General features: G+C 42.9%; 1 protein-coding gene across 2 annotated transcripts in view; it reads left to right on the top strand.

Moving 5' to 3' along the window:
* Nucleotides 1–4,182: 4,182 nt before the first annotated feature.
* The window catches only part of BLVRA (biliverdin reductase A), a 53,733-nt gene continuing 42,256 nt past the window's right edge, over nt 4,183–15,659 (top strand). The window contains exon 1 of one of the 2 annotated variants that reach the window (XM_043975358.1): nt 4,183–4,312. The gene's annotated coding sequence lies outside the window, so the exon portion shown is untranslated. The remainder of the gene's footprint in view (nt 4,313–15,659) is intronic. The other variant, XM_043975357.1, reaches the window with a different exon arrangement.

The raw sequence follows: 15,659 nt of genomic DNA, 5'->3' as shown, positions 1-15,659 counted from the left end.
CCCACTTTTCATGACCTCATTCCGGGTTTTCTTGGCAAAGATCCTGGAGGGGTTTGCCATTCCCTTCTCCAGCTTGTTTTATAGATGAGGAAAGAGGCAAACAGGGTTAAGTGACTTGCCCAAGGTCACACAGCAAGTAAATGTCTGAGACCATATTTGAACACCAAGATGAGTCTTCCTGACTCTGGGCCTAGCACTTTATCCACTGAGCCACTTTGTGTGATGCCTGTGGGCTCCATGTGCCACCTTGTATGGACACATGACATTTAAAATATGGTAGCTTCAGTAACAGTATATAATAGCCTATGATCTCCTTTAAGCCTAGAGAAAGGCAGTCTTGCCAGTATTTGTTACCCAGAGAAGGGGTGTGATATCTTAGTTGGCCACCAAGGGGCACTATATTCAAGTCACCAGTCCCTTCATCGTTTCCCGGGAAGGAAGGTCTGTCTGATTGTTTTCCACATCACAAAATCCTGTTCCTGGGGGCAAACCGGGCAAGTTAAAATCCATGTTAGCTGAGTTCTGAGCATAGAATAAGGGATAATAAACACTGCTCAGGATTCTTTATAAAAAAGGAAAATCCATGCTCACATCAGCCTGGATCTGGGCTTTCTTTCCTTTCTCCATCCCACGACCCTGCTTTTTCAAAAGTTTTTATGATGGGGTGTTTACTTTTACGATGTTGCAGAAACGGGGACACAAGCAGTTCCCCTTCCCCCCACCTCCAACACTCCTCCCTATACGAATTCAGTCTCTGGTTTGAGAGGGCTCATACAATGCATGTAGCATTCCCACCAAGTTCAGAGCATTGGCCTGGGTCTGGAATGTCATTCCTTGGGACCGCAAATTTGCAGCAGCTGGTTACAAACCCTGGTACAGTCTCTATTCCCAGACCTACTGGTCGCTTAAGGTTATAGCCTCCAAACTCTTTCACCTAAAATGAAAGAATAAATGCTGAGGCAAAGAGCCGAAGTCCATGTTTATGGGCCATGAGTCTGCCCAAGGTCTCTTCCCTATTTACAGAGTGATTTCTCTCCTCTCACCAGAATGCCTCCAGGCAGAAAGAGGATAGAGCAAAAAGAAGCTGACCGTACACATTCACAGAACACAAGCAGTCATATTGTGGCCACAAAATTTATTAGGCATAGAAAAAATAAAAGGAAAAAAATGGTTTTGCTACCCACAGCACCCTTTACCCAACTGTCTCTCCTGTCTTGCAGCTCCTCCTGGCGAGCCTTCCTGCTCTTTGGAGTGCCTAGGGAAAGCTCCTGAAACACCCATACCTACCACGGGGGTGGAGAAGGAATAAGGGAGGAGGTGATTGTGTCCAGAGTTCAGAGTTTAAATGAAGGAAGCAAAAATAGTAGAGAGAAAGGTGCATTTCCCTGCCCTTGGTTCACCATTCCTACAGGTTCCTGAGGTGGCTTAGTGGATAGAGCCCTGGGCCTGGGCCTGGAGTCAGGAAATCCAGCCTCAGACACTTCCTAGCTGTGTGACCTCGGGCAAGTCACTTAGCCTTGGTTTGCCTGACAAAATAGATCCACTGGAGAAGGAAACAGCAAACCACTCTAGTATCTTTGGCAAGAAAACCCCAAATGAAGTCACAAAGAGTCACACGTGACTGAAACGACCGAACAACACAGGCTCCTGGGTAGCTGATGTCTCCAGCCCTTAGACTCTAGCTCTCTGGTTCCCATGTCTGCTTAGGGACTAGTCACTTCTGCAGCATTGGTCTCGGCTCTGGTTTTAAATAGATATAGAGGTGTGGGTCATGGTAGCGAGGATCCAAACCCTGTCACCCTTATGGTGGGTAGGAATCCTCACTTCAACAGCGGCAGACTGCTGGCCCCACATTCTGAATAGCCAGGAGTCATATTGACAAGTACACTGGATTCAGAGTCAAAGCGTCTGCGTTCAAAGCTCAGCTCTTCTTATTTCATGGTGTTGACTCTTGTGAAACTGCTTCCTCAAATGAAGAGTGAGGGGGTTGGACTAGTCTCTAAGGTGCTACTCAAAATCCTATGATCTCAAATCTAGTGCCATTTACACTATATTGCTAGATCTGTGATCCTGACCATATCATACAATCGGTTTTGTTTTGTTTGGAGGCAATAGGGTCAACAGTGACTTGCCCAGGGTCACATAGCTTAGTGTCTGAAGTCGCATTTGAATTCAGATCCTCCAGGACAGGTGCTCTGTTCACTGCGCTACCTAACTGCTTTCGTATAATTTCTTTGAGTCAGAAAATTGAAATAATCCTTGCACTATCTATCTTGGGAGGTGGTGAGGAAGGTGCCCTATAAACATTTAAAGTACTTTTTTTGTTGTTTTGTTTTTGCGGGGCAATGAGTGTTAAGTGACTTGCTCAGGGTCACACAGCTAGTAAGTATCAAGTGTTTGAGGTCAAATTTGAACTCAGGTCTATCCTGAATCCAGGGCCAGTGCTTTATCCACTTCACCACCTAGCTGCCCCATTTAAAGTACTTTTGAGAGGTGAGTAGTTATGACTTCAATGGGTCTGTATACTCATCCCAATTTGGATACTCCTGGCTATAGTGTGGATCTCAACCTAAGCCTTCCCTTCTCACTGTGCCTCTTGGCAGTATCCACCTATAAAATCTCTACCTAAGTTGGATCCAACATGCCAGAGGCTTTCTTCCTGCCCTTTTTTCATGGTTTGTGGGTGCCTAGGAAGCAGCTGGTACTGTCCATCTGGTATTTGTCTCACTTGCCCTATGGCCAGCCTACCTCTTCTTCAGATCATGTATTATGATATTCCTCTAAGCCATTTCTTGCACATAAGTCACTCTTGGTAATTGGCTGCAACCTATTTATACCTTCCATGGAGCCTGTCAAAATATTTCTTTTAGGGGGCAGCTAGGTGGCTCAGTGGATAAAGCACTGGCCCTGGATTCAGGAGGACCTGAGTTCAAATCTGGATTCAGACACTTGACACTTATTAGCTGTGTGACCCTGGGCAAGTCACTTAACCCCCATTGCCCCACAAAAAACAAAACAAAAATTTTCTTTAAAAATTTTTTAAATGCATGTTTTGTTGTTGCTTTAAAAAAAACCAAACCCATATTATTCTCATTGCCCCAGAAAAGTCTCCTTTGTAACAAAGAATCAGAGGTAAGGAAGAGAAACCAGTGCTTTGAATCTATCCACCTGAGAGCCTATGCCTCATTCTGAACCTATGATCTACCACCTCTCTGACCAGAAAGCAAAGGTCCCTCTCAACTCCCTATTTTGTGTTGCCCTCCCTTATTGGGATGTCACTTCCATGAGGGTATAACTGTCTTTTTGCCTTTGTATCCCCAGAACCTTGCAGAGGGTCTTAAAATCAGTACTTTTTCATTTATTCAATTCTCCATGTAGTTTGACCACTGCATAGTGTTAATTACTGTCCTAATTTGTTTCAGTGCTATATTTCTTTTCATTACTGTAGTCCCTTTTCTTAGGGGACACGGGAGCTGTCATTTCCAGAGCCAGACTGGGTTCCCCAGGTACATCTTGTGCCTGGCTGTTAAAGGGGACAGGAACTGGGGTTGTTTTCATGAGCCACTACTCCCTACCCAGTGGGGGCTGTTTCAAAGGTCAGGTCCCAGCTCTGTGCAAAGTGCCTCAAAAGCTTTACTAGCTGTGTGACCCTGGGAAAGTCACTTAACCCAAATTGCCTTGAAAGAAAGAAAGAAAGGAAGAAAGAAAGAAAGAAAGAAAGAAAGAAAGAAAGAAAGAAAGAAAGAAAGAAAGAAAGAAAGAAAGAAAGAAAGAAAAGAAAAGAAAAAAGAAAAGATTATTGCTTCCAGGGCGATAAAGCACCCGCCCTGAATTCAGGAGGACCTGAGTTCAAATCCTACCTCAGACACTTACTAGCTGTGTGACCCTGGGCCTTAAGCTTCATTGCCCTGCAAAACAAAAAAACAAAAAACACATGTAACTGGAAAATAATAAAAAAAGATAATTGCTTCCTAGGAGAGCAGCAAACGAGAAGCCAGCCCACTCCCATCCCGAGCCTACCCGTGGGTGACGAGCACGGGACCTCCGCTGGCCACGCCTTTTTCGCTTGTCAAATTGACTCGGCGCTCCGCCTTCCCAAACCGGGCACTTCGCAGGGGCAGCGCTCTCAGTGGCTGGCTGAGGCTTTTCCCGCCCCGCGTCCTTTCCCAACTCCCAATCAGCTGGGAGGACAGGCCTCTGAAGCGGGCGCAGAGGCGACGTGAGATAAGGTCGCAAGCTACTGGCTGCTTTGGAAGAGTCGGACACAGGGAGTAACTCGCGGGTCCCCGTAGATAGCTGAGCCCGGAGAAAGGTGAGAACAGTTCCCCTTTGGGGAGAGGCGTCAGGGCGCTGGGGATGCTCAGTGTGGGCCCCCGGCCAAGGGACCGCCGTAGCTTCCGCACACGCTCCCCCCGGCCCCTACCAGGAGTTTTCGGCTGCCCATCCTCCGATACCTATGATTTCAAAAGCCTCTTTCCTAGTTCTTTGTTGTTGTTTGTCCTTCGTTCTCCGTGACATTGGGGAGGTGATGTCATGACTTGCAATAAATTGGATTTATAATGACACTTTGTATATCCCGATGTGTAGACTAGCTCAGTAATACAAGGAGAAAACCTTATACTACCTCTGCATTACTTCAGAGACCGTTTTTTTATTAAAGAATTAATCCGACTGTATTTTTCTTGCTTCTGTGGCATACCAGAATATTCTTTTTAACCCCATTTAGGGTTTTCTTGGCTCATTTGACAGAGGAGGAAATTGAGGCAAACAGGGTTAGGTGACTTTCCCAGGGTCACACAGCTAGGTAGTATCTGAAGCCGGATTTGAACTCAGGAAGATGAGTCTTCCTTACTCCAGGGGTGCTCTTTAAAACATGGAGGAGAGTGAAGCAAAGTTCTAGGACTTTGAAATTTCTTGGTGTGTACAGAAGCCAAGTTTCCCCAGGAAGGGAAGCCATCAGTTCTCCAAGAAACTGGTCTCAATCAAACTCTGTGAAAAATCCATTTGTTTTAAAGCTTGTCTGATGCACTTTAGATAGATTGACCCATGAGATACTAAGCAAAGTTAAAAAAAAATAACAGCATATGTATCATGATGCCAGGGATTCCAGTACTGGCCCTTGGTGTTTCCATATAGGTCAAAACTCACCAACTGTTCTGTCAGAGAAGAAATGGAGACAGCTTCAGGGGTAAAAACAGCTTGATACACTGTTATAGTAATGCCCCTCTCCCACTATCTAGGGTGGTCAACATAAATCGAACATTTATAAGCACTTAGGAGCAAAGAACTATCTTGCAAAGAAGGCAGGGGTGGGGACGGGACCTCCAATTTCACTGCATAGGGGACTTTTGAATAAGGAAATTCTCTCAATCGATGCAGATTGGTGCCTTCTCTGCAACTTAAAAGTCTTAAGAGAGTAGTCCACTAGAGCAGTGTATGGTAGGCCATATGAATTACCTGGGGTCGTATAGACAGTGTTAGAGGTGTAGGACATGAAATGAGATCTTCCTAGCGTGCTAAGGGAAGCTCTCTACCCATCACACCACTCTGCCCCTCTGAAGTATAGAGACAAAAAATGAAAACCCGCCCTTAAGGGGCCTATATTCTACTGTGGCTATACAATCTGTAAAGAGATGATCCTTTGAAGAAAGGGAGAGCAATAGCCTCTGGAAGAGATTCAGGAAGATGTCCTGGAGAGAAGTGGCATCTGAGCTTGGAGTCTTTAGGGTTGGAAGGAATCTCATGGATCCTTTTAACATAGGACCCTCCTAACAACCACGTGAAGTTGTGGAAACTGAGGCTAAGGGAAGTTAAAGGTTTTGTCCAGGGTCCAATGTCAAATCTGCACTCAGATCTTCCTGACTCCCAGTCTAATACTTTTAGAAACTGCGCCAACTAGCTGCCTTGCTTGAGCACGGGTCCTTTGGACCCAAAGTCAACATTTTTTTTTAATTAATTTTTTTTCAGTTATCAAGAATTTTTTTGTTTTTCTTCTTCTTCCTCCTCTACTGGAAAAAGAAAAGAAAAACCAAGCCCTCATAACAAATATTCACAGTGAAGCAAAATAAAACCCCACACTGGCCATGTCCAAAATAATGTGTCTCTTTTTGCACATTTTTGTCCATCGTCTCTCTGTCAGGTTCTGGGTAGTTCTCCAACATTGATCCTCCTTATTCATGGTTGATCAGAGTTCTTAAGCCTTTCAAAACTGTTGATTTCTAAACCCAAGAGTCTGAAGAGGCAGAAGTGAGGAAAGAATATATTGTAGGGGGGCAGCTAGGTGGCGCAGTGGATAGAGCAGTGGCCCTGGAATCAGGAGTACCTGAGTTCAAATCCGGCCTCAGACACTTAACACTTACTAGCTGTGTGACCTTGGGCAAGTCACTTAACTCCAATTGCCTTACTAAAAAAAGAAGAAAGGAAAAACAAACAAACAAACAAAAAAGAATATATTGTAGGCATAGGGAACCAGCCTTTAATAAAGGCACAGAGTGAGGAAAGTGGAATGCCTGGTGTGGGGAATACCAAGTAAGCCACCATGGCCGGAATGTCCAGTGCCTGAAATCGGGTGGTGTGTAATGTCTGGAAAGGGAAGCTGGAAGGAATCTTAGAGATCATCTACTTCAACACCCTAATTTTACAGACAAGGAAACAAAGTCCCACCGACTTGCCTGAGATTACACAAGTAGTAAAGGAGACAAAATTTTAATCCAGGTATTCATTAACTTTTACCTGCACTATTTCAATAGACTTCTTTTTTTTGGGGGGAGGGGCAGGTCAATGAAGGTTAAGTGACTTGCCCAGGGTCACACAGCTAGTAAGTGTCAAGTGTCTGAGGCCGGATTTGAACTCAGGTCCTTCTGAATCCAGGGCCCGTGCTTTATCCACTTTGCCACCTAGCTGCCCCGCAAAAGACTTCTAATTGGTCTCACTGCCTCAAGTCTCTCCCTACTCCATTCCACCCATCACACCACTATCAAAACGATTGTTCTAAAGCCTAGATCCTGAGCATGTCATCTCAATAAACTTCAGTGTCTCTCCTTTACCTCCAGGATGAAATAGAAAATCTTCTGTTTGACATTTAAAGGTCTTTACAGCCTAGCCACTTTCTAGTGTTCTTACACATTACTCCCCTCCATACACTTGATGGTTCATCCATACTGGCCTATTTGTTCTTCCTTGAATGTGATACTCAACCTCTGTCTTTGTACAGGCAGTCATCCATGCCTAGAATGTCCCCCCCTTCTGTACCTTGGTCTCTTAGAATCCCATTGGTTTTTGTTTGTTTATTTGTTTGTTTGTTTGTTTTTTGCGCAGGGCAATGGGGGTTAAGTGACTTACCAAGGGTCACACAGCTAGTAAGTGTCAAGTGTCTGAGGTCAGATTTGAACTCAGGTCCTCCTGAATCCAGGGCTGGTGCTCTATCCACTGTACCACCTAGCTTCCCCCCACCCCCCGCATTGTTTTTTTTTAAATTTAATTTAATTAATTTATTTGGGGGGGGTGAGGCAATTGGGGTTAAGTGACTTGCCTAGGGTCACACAACTAGTAATTGTTAAGTGTCTGAGGCTGGATTTGAACTCAGGTCCTCCTGAATCCAGGGCTGGTGCCACCTAGGTGCCCTCCCCATTTGGTTTTTAAGACCCAATTCATACCTCCTTTTCTCTGGGGGACTTCGTCCTCATCACACCAAGTTCTGTGGCTTCTCCAAGGTTACTTTTCATCTTCTCTGAATGTATCTAATAGATACCTATTCATATATATATTGTATCCCTCATTAAAATACAATTCTCTGGGCACTGGATTTACTTAGTTCAGTTCCTGGTACAGAGTAAAGACTTAATTGCTTGCTTGTTGACTCATTAATATAAAATAAAACAAACACATGTAAAAGCATATACGTGAGAATAAATGCTATTCAATACAAAATAAGGAGGAAGGTCACCAGCAATTGTGGGGTTAATAGATATAAAAATATACAGAATAAATGGAAGGTAATTTGAACAGCGATACTATCGGAACATTGCTAAGTTTTTAAAATAACATTTAGAGTGAACCAACCAGTTTTTGTTTTGTTGTTCAGTTGTGTCCAACTCTCTGTGACCCTATTTGGAGTTTTCTTGGCAAAGATACTGGAGTGCTTTGCCATTTCCTTCTCCAGATCATTTTACAGATGAGAAAACTGAGGCAAACAGGGTGAAGTGACTTGTACAAGGCCACATAGCTAATATCTTCCTGACTCCAGGCCCAGCGCTTTATGCACCATGGCACCATCTAGCTGCCCTACCAACTGGTTATAGAGTTTGGTACCACCTGCTTCCCCTTATGCCATACACACCCCTTTATTCTCATGTGCCATACTCTGAAACCTGGGAGCAAGGGAAGGATGTGTTTAAACCTTAAGTACAAAAGGAGGTTGGTCTTGTAGAAGAGAAAGCTTTTCTATAATGGCTAATAGAAAAAGTAAGAGAAAGAAATCCTTGTTCTGCCCAGGGGATGGAAAAGAAAGGGCCTAGCAATGGAATCAGTCAAGGTTTTTCTGTCGCTAAACTGCCCAACCACAATCAGGCATCTGGCCTTTGACTGGACTCCTGAGAACCTTCTTGGCACAGGATTCATGATTAAAAAAAAAAAAGATGTTAACATTTGTGCAGAGCCTAGATGTCAAGAAGTCAAGGTTTTTTCCTGAAGGTTTTTTAGCCTGAGTGATTGGAATGATGATAGTGATTCCCTCAGCAGTCAAAGGGAAGTTTGAAATGGAGGAGGATTTGGAGTAAGAGAAAATGAGTGCGGTTTTAAACATGTTGTAGTTGAGATGCTTAGCAGACTTGTTCAAAAGATGGTTGTATGGAACCAGAGTTCAAGAAAAGATTGTCCAGATTTATAGATCTGGGAACCATCTCTATAGAAATCATCAATCCATGGAAGCTAATGGGCTTACCGAATGAAACAGGATAAAGACAAAAGAGGAGGACCCTCCATAGTTAGTGGGTACAAAATAGACGAACATTCAGCAAAGTGGAATAAGAAGAAAGGATCAGACAGATACGTTGTCACACAAACCTCAAGAGGAGAGCGTATCTGGGAGGAGGAGGAACCTAGCAATATCAAACGCTACATACTGATAGAGCAGTTTCAGTTGAATGATGGGATTGGAAGCCAGGCTTCAGAGGACTTTAGAAAAAAGAGAGTGAGAGGCTTTTTTTCAAATTTCTCTGAGAAGGGGAAGAGATATATTGGACAATAATTAGCAGAGATCCAACATCTCAGACCGAATACCAAAATAAAGTCAAAATGGGGACATGATTTAGACATAAAGGGTGATACCATAGGCAAATTGGGAGAGGAAGGAATAGTTGACCTATCAGATCTGTAGAGAGGGGAAGAGAAGTATCTGTAGAGAAGTTATAACCAAACAAGAAATAGGGAACTTTATGAAATGCAAAATGGATAATTTTGAGTACATTAAATTAAAAAGGTTTTTGCACAAACAAAACCAATGCAACCAAGATTAAAAGGAAAGTAGAAAGCTAGGGAACAATTTTTATAGTCAGTATTTCTGATAAAGGCTTCATTTGTCAAATATAGAGAATTGAATCAAATTTATAAGAATACAAGTTATTCCCCAATTGAGAAATGGTCAAAGGTTATGAACAGACAGTTCTCAGATGAAGAAATTAAAGCTATCTATAGCCATATGAAAAAATGTTCTCAACCATTATTGATTAGAGAAATTCAAGTTAAAACAACTCTGAGGTACCCCCTCATACCTATCAGATTGACTAATATGATGAAAAAGGAAAATGATAAATGTTGGAGATGTGGGGGAATTAGAACACTAATGCATTGTTGGTGGAGTTGTGAACTGATCCAACCATTCTGGAGAGCATTGTGGAACTATGACAAAAGGGCTATAAAACTGTAGATACCCTTTGACACAGCAATACCACTACTGGGTCTGTATCCCAAAGAGATCATAAAATGGAGGAAAGGACCCACATGTATAAAAATATTTATAGCTGCTCTTTTTGTGCTGGCAAAGAATTGGAAATTGACAGTGTGCCCATCAGTTAGGGAATCGCTGTACAAGTTGTGGTATATGAATGTAATGTGCTTTAAGAAATGATGAGCAGACTGATTTCAGAAAAACCTGGAAAGACTTACATGAACTGATGCTGAGTGAAGTGAGCTGAACCAGGAGAACATTGTACATAGTGATAGCAACATTGTATGATGATCAACTATGATAGACTTAGCTTTTCTCAGCAATACAGTGATCTAAGACAGTTCCAAAAGACTAATGATGGAAAATGCTCTCCACATCCAGAGAAGGTCTGAATGCAGATCAAAACATACTCGTTTTCCCCTTTTATTTTGTTTTGATTTTGGGGTTTTTTTTTCTTTCTTGTGGTTTTTCTCTTTTGTTCTGATTTTTCTTTTACAACATGATTAATATGGAAATATGTTTAACGTGATTATACTGTATAACCTATATCAGATTGTTTGCTGCCTTGGAGAGTGGGGAGGGAAAGAAGAGGGAGAAAAATTTGGAAATCAAAATCATACAAAAATGAATGTTGAAAACTATCTTTATATGTAATCAAGGAAAAAACACTAGTAAGTAAAAAAAAAATAGCAGAGAGGGTAGAATCTGGTGAGAATTTTTCAAAGACAGGGAAGAGCAGGGTATGTTTGTATGTCATCAGAGAAGGAAATAGTATATAAGGAATGACTAAAAATTAGATAAAGCATACCAGAAGATGGAACAATAGAGGAAGAAGTTTAACATGAAAGGAAAGTTGTTATGAAGTAGGAGTTTCATAGGTTATGGTAAAAGAAGCAGACAGATCTGGAGGATATTGTGGAGTGGGGGCGGGGAGAGTAGAGTTGAAGTGAATGAGAGTGAAGGAGCAGACAGCTAGGACTGGGATGTGGAACAGGCTCAGGTAGGAGGTAGCATGTCCCTGGGACTTCCTGAAGATGAGCCAGTAGACTGGAGGTGTTGTATCTCAGCCTCTCTGGTCCTGGAAGTCTCTAGGTCTCTGGAAGCCTATGGAGGAGACAATAGTTCTGTCTTGCCCACCTGCCCCCATCAGCAGCAAACATGAACAAATCTTGGCAAGTTGTTTGCTGGGATAATTGAGATAGGAGAGACTATATCGAAAAATAAAAGTTCCATATTTCTATGTAATATATTTAAGCTACATTATATTAAGTCAGAAAATAAGCATTTATTAAGCACCTACTATGCACCAGGCACTGTGCTAAGCACTAGAGATGCAAATACACAAGAAAACAGTCCCTGCCCTTTAGGAGCTTACAGTCATAATAGGGGAAGACAGCATGCAAAAGGAAACTGAAAAGCTAGGTGTGGGGGGCGGGGAGGGAAGTACCTGAATGGGGACTGGTGGAGAAGTTAGAGAAGTCCCAAAGGAAAAGGAAATATCTGTGCTAGGCCCCCGCCTTACATGGAGTACTTGGAGTTCATGACTCAGCCCTCAGGTTCCTCACCTGTCCAATGAGACAATTGGAAGAGATGACCTCCAAGGCCCTACCAGCTCTCATCTGATGATAGTGTGATCTCACATTTCTATGGTGCTTTCAGCTTGATAGTGTTCTCCTCACAAGAACCCTTGTCAGTACTGTGGGGAAACTGAAGCAGGTACAACAGCGTCGTTCCGTAGTGAGTTAGAGACCCTGGACTCTGGAGGCCCCCACTCTTATTCACAGGAGCTGGGTACCAGGTATAGTCCTTAGAACACTTGATTTGTAGATGACACCCAGATTTTACTGACTATTCTAAGCTGGCTGTGACCTTGGTGGCTCAGTGGATAAAATGTGGGGCCTGGAGTCAGGAAGACCCGAGTTCAAATTTAGCCTGAGGCACTTACTAGTTGTGTGGATCTGGGTAACTCACTTAACTACTGTTTGCCTCACTTTCCTCATCTGTAAAATGGAGATAATAATAGCCCCTACCTTCCAGGGTTGTTGTGAGGATTGAGTGAGATAATAATTGCAAAGTACTTAGCACAGTGTCTGGCACATAGTAGGCATTATATGAATGTTAGCTATTACCGAGTAAATGACAACCTCTCTGGAGGTGTTGGACTCAAAGGTCCCTGGCAGCTCTAACTTTCTCTTATTATTAGGAGTGTAGAAGTCAGAGCTGCACAGTAACCTTTTTATTTTCCACATGAGGAGACTGAGGTCCAGAGGGAAAATGAGTTACCTAAGGTCACATACATCCCATACATCAAGTGCCCAAGCTAGGATACATACCCAGGTCCTCTGATCTCCAATTGAATGCTCTCAACTGTCCCATGATCCAGGCTCTTAATATTTTTAATTATAGAATTATCCATTTGATGACTGGGAGGAACTCAGAGGTCATTTGGTTCACCCTCCCCCTCATTTTACATTTGGGGAAACTGAGATCCAGAGATGCTAAATGACTTATCCAATGTCACACAGTTTGTTAAAATGACAGAAGTGGGGTTTCAAATTCACATCCTCTGACTTCAAATTCAAGACTTTTCCTCCTATATCCACAAATTCTTTAGTTTTTCCCTTTCAAAGAGAATAGCATAGTAGCCAACAGGCAACCAGGTGGTGTCATAGAGCACAGAGCACCACTTCTGGAGTCAGGAAGACTCAAATTCCTGAGTTCAAATCTAGCCTCAAACACTTACTAGCTGTGTGACCCTAGACAAATCACTTAACCTCTATTTGCCTTAATTGACCCGAGAAAGAAATGGCAAATCAATCCAGTATCTTTGCCGAGAAAACCCTGTGGACAGTAGGATCCACAGGGTCATGAAGAGTCAGACTAGACTGTAAGACTAAACAACAGGCCCAAAAGGAAAAGCATGTGACCTGAGGATAACTATGCAGAATAGTCAGGGATTTTTTTTTTCCCCCTTTAACTTTTCATCTGAGTTGCTACAACCCTAGACAATCTGGCCTTCTTGGGTAAAATTTCAGATGCTGATTCAGGATTTATAAAAAGCTACAGTTATTCACTGTCCATTTTAAAAACTCACATTAACTTAGCAGTATTTCTTTTAACAAAGTCCAAATGGACTCTCTCTGTGACAGCACAACATCTGAATGAAAACTCAGATTTATAGTCTCTCACCTAGGGTGTTGTCTTTATCAGCAGAGGCAGGCTTGGGAGCACCCCAGGAGGCAAAGGTGGTAGTGGGGAATAGAAAGAAACAAGGGCTCTCCTCCCCTATTCTTCCCCAAAGGGATGATCCTAGATATTGGAGCTGTTGTTTAAAATGCAGATAGTCTTGGACAGGTTAACACCCTTAGCTCTTCTGTCTTGTTTAATTGGGATTATCAGGGATAAGAATCACAGTACTTCAGAATTGGAAGGTACCTTAGAAGGGCCCTCTTACCCAACCCGTATCCCAGAAAGAATCCCACTGCAGGACTGATGCTGAGTGAAGTGAGCGGGACCAGGAGAACATTGTACACAGTAACAGCAACAATGATGATCCACTGTGATAGACTTAGCTCTTCTCAACAGTACAATGGTCCAAGACAGTTCCAAAGGACTCATGATGGAAAATGCTCTCCAAATCCAGAAAAAAAACCTGTGGAATCTGAATGCAGATTGAATCATACTGTTTCTACTTCTTTTTCTTTTCTTTTTTGAGATCTTTCCCTTTTGTTCTGATTCTTCTTTCACAACATGACTAATGCAGAAATATGTTTAATGTGATTGTACATATATAACCTATATCACATTACTGGCTGTCTTGGGGATGGGGGAGGGAAGGGAGGGAGGGAGAAAAGTTTGGAACTCAAAATCTTATAAAAACAAATGTTGAAAACGGTCTACATATAACTGGAAAATTTTAAAAAATGCTTTTATGATTAAAAAAAAAAAGAATCCCACTGCACATACCAGACAAGCAGTCAGCCAGCTTTTGCTTGAAGAACTCTAATAAGGGTGACCACCACAGTCCAAGGAAGCCCGTTTAAGTTTTAGAGAGCTCTAACCTTCACAACAACTAGGACAGCTTGGTGGTAAACTGGATAAAGTGTCACCCCTGGAGTCAAGGAGACTCATCATCTTGAGTTCAAATCTGGCCTCAGCAGTGTGATCCTGGGCAAGTCTCTTAACCCTGTTTGCAGCAGTTTTCTCATCTGTCAAATGAGCTGGAAAAGGAAATGGCAAACCACTCCAGTATCTCTGCCAAGAAAACCCCAAATGGGGTCATGAAGAGTAGGACACACCTGAAACCACTGAACAGCAAACTTTTAGAAGGAGGCAGCTAAGTGACTCAGTGGATAGAGTGCTAGGCCCTAAGTCAGGAAAACCTGAGTTCATATCTGGCCTCAGACACTTATTAATTATATGACCCCAGGAAAGCCACTTAACCTCTTGTTTGTTTTAATCCACCAGAGAGAAATGGTCAACCACACTGGTATCTTTGCCAAGAAAAGCCCATGGACAGTATGGTCGATAGGGTCACGAAGAGTTGGACATAACTAAACAACAACAACCTTTAGAAAGTGATTCCTTATATCAAATCTAAACCCACCTCTTGGGAACTTTCACCTACGTGTTCCTAGGTCTGTCCTTCAGCAAACCCCCCAAAAGTCTATTCCTTCTTTCCTATGATAGTCTTGCTCACCTCACTGAGCACCAAAAGGTTAACTTTACAACCACGCTTCTGATTTGTCTATGCAGGATTTTAAAATACAAGTTTATCATGTGCTCAGGGTTGGTGGGTGGAGGTGGCGGAACCTTTGTTCTATACCTTTTGTTTTACCTGAGACAAGGAAAATACATAAGGCAATGAGGACGAATTCGGAAAGGAAGTAATTATGGGATGTTGCTGACAAAAGTATAGAGGCACAGACTTTCTCTATGGGATGTTGCATGTCTCTTTTCATGGCTCTGCCCAGAGTAGCTACTAAGAATCAGTCGACCAGAGCCTTCAACGCAGAAGGGACCTTTGACATGACCCAGTGCAGCTTCCTCATTCTACAAGGAGGAAGCTTGGTTTTAGGGAACTGAAAAAAACTTGCTCAAGCTCCCCTAGCTGGAAAATGGCAAGAAGAGGCCCCCAAATCTCACTTGTCTGACTCCAAAGCCTTTGGGCTTTCCTCTAACCTTGGACCCACTTCCAGTTCTCTCTTGTAAATACAGCCACTCTGGGACCCTGAAGCTCTGGGCAGAGGGTTTGCTTGCTCAGCTGATCTCTGAGGATTTTTTCACCATGGGGTTCTTCCCTCACACCTTGTCCTGTCCTGGAAAGGAATGTGAAATTGGATAGGGTAGGGGGAGAGAGAATGGACCGGGGGGGGGGGGGGGGGAGAGAGAAAGAGAAATGTGATGGTGGGAACTGGGTGTGGATACCTGGGAAACCATCCTCTGTGCCCATCTACCATCATCTCAAAATGACTTATTTATGGTCTCTTTATAATCAGCTCTGTTTTTAATTTAATTTAATTTTTTTTGTTGTTGTTGAGGCAGAGGGCTACATGACTTACCCTGAGTCACATAGCTATTAAGTGTCAGTTGTCTGAGGCCAGATTTGAACTCAGGTCTTCCTGAATCTAAGGCTGGTGCTTTATTCACTGCACCACCTAGCTGCCCCCTGTTTTTTGCTTTTTTTTTTTTTTTTTTTTGGCGAGGCAATTGG

Source organism: Dromiciops gliroides, chromosome 1, assembly GCF_019393635.1.
Source record: "Dromiciops gliroides isolate mDroGli1 chromosome 1, mDroGli1.pri, whole genome shotgun sequence".
Lineage (NCBI taxonomy): Eukaryota > Metazoa > Chordata > Mammalia > Microbiotheria > Microbiotheriidae > Dromiciops > Dromiciops gliroides.
This window is presented reverse-complemented; position numbering and strand designations above follow the sequence as displayed.